Genomic DNA, 5,240 nt, shown 5'->3' on the forward strand with positions numbered 1-5,240 from the left:
AAGACTAATTAATTTTTTGTTGGCTTAAATTTGCACCCAAAATTTTAAGTGCTAAGCCTTTTTTGCATTGTTTTTAATAATATAGACTAATAATATAGACTTTTCTATAACTCTTGACTTTAAATGTGTTAAAATTTACATATTTTATATTGAAAAGTTTTCCATTTTCATTTGGAAAACCTGGAAAAGTTAGAGAATTTTAAAATTTTCTGTAGCTACCCTGTCATTGTTTAATAAAAAAATTTGACCAAGATTGTGTTGGCTCGCGTACAAGAGTAAAGTAAATACATTAAAGCAATTAATTGCTGGGCTCATTTTGATCTTAAAATGTTTGTAGAATTAATTGCTAGAAGAATATCTCGAAAATTGAATTTTTCGACTTAAACAGTGAGCAAAAAATTCCAATTTGCGATATTCTTATAGCAATTAATTCTGCAAACATTTTAAAACCAAAATGAGCTCAGCAATTGATTGTTTTAATGCGCTTTACTTTTGTACGCGAACCAGCACAATCACATTCTTGGTCAAACTTTTTGACTTAATGAGCAAAAAATCGGGAATAGAGCAAAAAAATAGTCCTTCAAGAATATATACTTGATTTTTTATCTGTTGCTTTTTTCTTTGCGGCTGTGCTAACTTTAATTTTAAGCTGGCACAATCATGGATTTTAGCGAATCGGCTGGAGCAAACAAATCGGGAATAGAGCAAAAAAAATAGCTTTTCAATAATATGTACTTGATTTTTCATTTGCTGCTTTTTTTTGTTTGTGGCTGTGCTAACTTTAATCTTAAGTTAGCACAGTCATGAGTTTTAGCGAATCGGCTGGAGTAAAAAAAACGAGAATAGTACAAAAAATTAACAAAAAATAGCAAAAAAATGTGGTATAGATCGCATTTGATTGTGCTGAAATGGCTGTGCTTGTTTAATAGACGTAAATAATAGCGAATGATTATTGAACATGATAATTTTTATTTTGAATAATTGCCGTTGTTTCTGAATGAATTTGTATGTGAAAACTACCTTTGTGTGTAATAGAGTTTATCAAAACTTTTTTGACAATCTAATGTTGTTACAAAATCATCTGAACAAAGCTAGCGCACACATATCAGATTTCAATTAAATTTAATATTTCTACAATAAATATCGGGCAATTTTATTTACAATTGCAAATATACTATCGTACGTTACGTACGACAAATAACATTTAGTATCCCTCTGTATGATGTCATACTGACTTTGTTTCGTTACATCAATTTTAATAAATAAAATACAAACAAATGATTGTTATATAAAATTGTTTTTTTATGATAGCGTTATTGACGTTTAGGATATTGGGTGTAAAATTTGCATATCATATGTCAAATACTGTATCCAGTGTATTGTTTGTAATATTGTTCGTCCTATTATTTCGTGCGTATGTTTTCGATTAAACAGCCCTGATAATATTCGCCAAAACTGCCACAGCATATGTCCCCATTTCTCGTGATTAAATCAAACAGATTTCTATGTATCCATATAGTCAACCTGTTGATCGTTAATTCTAGACATCGTTATTCCTCATAGTATGTTATTCGTTGCCGTGTTCTGTAAAAATATTTAGCCGCCACACAACTAGCGGATCACACCTGCAAATTGTTTGTTCTATCGATTGTTACCTATAAAAATATTCTCTTACGACCTTTCATGCAGGATTAATCGGCAAAAATACAGCTTTATAAAATTCATTGATTTTCTTCCAGTTATATGCATGTCTTTTAATTGAATTTACCAAGATAGACATTTTTTTGAAAATGATAAAAAGTTTTGTTATCATACACTTTTAAAACTAAATTTGCATAGATATAATTGTTTATAATTTAGGAATTATGGACACCTGATAGTGAGATTAGTCATTTTCTATTTAGGAACTTTTGCTTTATCTCGCGCGAATTCGCTTTTATGAGATCTGTTAGATATGGTGCCTCAGCGAGAGATCATGTCAACGGAGAAGTGATCGACATGTACGTATCTGGATATGCGACGAAGTCGAGCGGTTTACAAACGGACTTGTAAAATACACGGGACGACATGTCCGTTTGCGTTAATGCGTCGCCTCTATATTGAGGCCGCGATGAGAGAGAGAGAGAGAGAGAGAGAGAGAGAGAGAGAGAGAGAGAGAGAAAGTCGATCGATTGCGTCCGAATATTGGCGTACCTTGCTGAGAGCACAGCTGCATCCGTGTGTCCTGTGATTTGCACGAAAAGCTATTATTCGGAGATAGATGTGTGCAAATGCCGGCAACTGCAATTTGGATTCGTGCGCGGCTGCGACAGGTCTTTCTCACGCGCTACAACACCGTTACTATTTATGAAACGTTCAAACCTATGGCTTTTCATATTCGCGGTTTTCGTTGAATGTCTGTTTGTCGAGTTCTACTATGGTTTGAAAAGATAGAAACGTTTTTTGCAGAGAAAATATCCGATTTTTATCCTTGTGTTGAATTTTTACTGCTAGTATTGATTTAGTTTTTACATTGAAAATTGAACAAACAGAGGTACACAACTTTTATGATACTGCTTATTGGTCGTCTTTCTATTTTAATAAATATCAAATAAAGTATAAAATATATGCCAGTATTTAATAATAATTCCAATTAATTTATGGGATTTTTTTTAATCATCTTATAGGATTATTATTTATGGGATTTTTAATCTCTTTCCGATTAATTCGGTTGTAGATACAATGATAGCACAAATACGGATATTATATTCATATTTGTTTATCCTCCCGCGAGTTATTGCCTTGTCATCATTCATGGAGAAGCTGTCATTGCGAAATTGTGGCTTGGAATTACAATTGCATCCAGTTACATCCAGTACGTGTATTACGTATCATCGCGCTTAATGGCTTTCTCTTGGAATTGCACGAATCGAGAAGTGGTACCATTGTTATTGTGCTTTCTGTGTAGTTATAATAGATTAGTTGTTGATAATACCGTGATTAGTAGGTGTTGTTCCATGCGTAAGGATAAAACGATGCATAAATGGTACCGTTGGGAGTAATATACATTTATCAAATTAGCAAGCTGCGTAAAGCTTTGTTTTTAAATAATCGCAATTATACATACAATAACAAGCGATTGAAAGAATGAGTGTAAAAACAAAATGCATCTACTAAATTACCATAAAAGATTAATTTAAAAATTTCAAAAATATTTTGAAAGTTGTTTATACATATTATTAATAAATGATTATAAATTAAAAGATTTTTATTTTACTTAATAATCGTATTAGCTTTGAATTGAAATTACAGTTATTTATTACAAGTCAATTAAATGGAATTTGATTACGTATAAATAATCTTTACGTAATGCCATATAAGCAGCAGCAGTGATGAAAACCAATTATTTTCGCATGCAGATTAATAATTTCATATCTAATCAACGTTGACTCGATGTTGGATTATCTGTTTTATCAATAAATGTGATTTAAAATATAATCTTAAATTTTAACTTGTTTATCTTATAAATAAAATTTATTTAAAAAATACAAATAAAATTTAAATTGCTTGTATATATATTTATTTTAAACGAATAATGCGAGCTACACGACGAAACTGGAACTATTATGAAACTGGAACTGTAATAGTTCATAAATTCTATTACGGTGCGGTCGTCACGGACGGGAATTTCATGTTATTAAATAAATGCATTAACTGTTCTAAATATTAGCGTACATATTAATATTTGATTATAGTGCTCGCAGTAATTGTATAACGATGCGAAATTCGCGAGGCTGACGAATATATGTAAATAATAGAAGACGAGGCACGAATCGATTCAAATTACCCCCCATTGCAGACAGGAAACATCCACAATAAGACTTAATCTCGACACTTTAACATAACTTAACTTATAATTTATCAAAAGATCTTCATAAAAATGATTAATAATTGATTTAATTAGAATACTATCTAATATATTGAAAACGCTCGTTTACGTTGTTTACGTTGTAATTCTGATAATCTCGAACAGTCTGTTTGAATCAGTTCGTTGTAATTACGTTGGCGAAAACATAATCGGTACAAATTTCTCCGGTAACCCCTGCTGTGTGTCACCGTGTCAAAACGGAGAAACGAGAGCTCATGGATGTGTGTTATAGAGGAAACGAAGCGTCTGAATGCGCAACGAATAATTAAACGTCAATCGCACGCCTACTACTCGTCGAGTGCAGGCTTAGAGCCGTTGCTGCCTCTGTCTCTCTCATCTCCGCTCATTTACCTGGCTATTTACCTAACGCATATGCATCCTGTAGCAGTAGCTATTATATAACGGTTGATATAACTGTAAGCTGTCACCCATTTGGAGCAAACGGTTGGTTGCATTGACAACCTTCGTGTGATGCGGAGGCACCACATTGACAAACGTGTTGTATAGTATGATATGATATCGGATGATATGTGTAATGATAATAAGTCAAGCAATGATATGGCAACGCAGCCATGTTATTAAACGGTTTTTCTCGGAATCTGGATCTAGTTTTATTCTTTTCCTTTCAATTAAAAGTATACGACGTAATCTTGGATTTAATAATTCTTGGAATAAACTATGTATAGGTGGGATGTGGATACAAATGATAATACATAATTCATTGAATATGTAAATGTAAGCGATATGTGAAACATCATATAAGTGGAATAGTCACAAAGGGCCTAAAAGACCGAAGGTGTCAAATGGCAACGGAAGAGGAGGATAAACACAAAGCGTAAGAGAGAGAATATAACCAAAGAGAGGAAGTGGCGTGCAAAAGGATGACAAAGAGAAATGGAGTTCTCCGAAGAGTGGTGAAAGATTAATGGTGTCGTAGCCCCGATTACTGATTAACTCGGATCCTATCAAAGTACTTCGCGATTCGTTAATCTCTCGATTACCATCACACCAAGCTTTCCGAACCTGTTGCACTCCTTTAGTGAGCGATTATTCTGCAAAGTACGGTTGTCTTCTCAAGAAACATCGTTATTCTTATTATAATTAACTATTATCAGACAGAACTCTTGATCTTTTGTTCTGCTAGTCTTGACATTTACATTTCTATTGCGTCATCTTGTTTTTGAAATTTTTATTAAATTTTTTATTAATAGTTTTATTTGAATTTCTTCTCAAGTATTGATGATCTTTAAAGATGAAATGATGATACTATTATATGTATAAGATTGAAAAATATGAACGGATAATATAAATAGATAATTATTCCTAATATAGT

The 5,240-nt window shown here is 32.4% G+C and overlaps 1 protein-coding gene across 3 annotated transcripts in view; it reads right to left on the bottom strand.

Annotated features, from left to right (window-relative positions):
- LOC108755440 (regulating synaptic membrane exocytosis protein 2) overlaps positions 1-5,240 on the bottom strand; it is a 167,328-nt gene that overhangs the window by 55,281 nt on the left and 106,807 nt on the right. The gene's annotated exons all lie outside the window — the stretch shown is intronic.

The sequence above is a fragment of the Trachymyrmex septentrionalis genome, unplaced genomic scaffold (genome assembly GCF_001594115.1).
Source record: "Trachymyrmex septentrionalis isolate Tsep2-gDNA-1 unplaced genomic scaffold, Tsep1.0 scaffold87, whole genome shotgun sequence".
Taxonomy (NCBI): Eukaryota; Metazoa; Arthropoda; class Insecta; order Hymenoptera; family Formicidae; genus Trachymyrmex; species Trachymyrmex septentrionalis.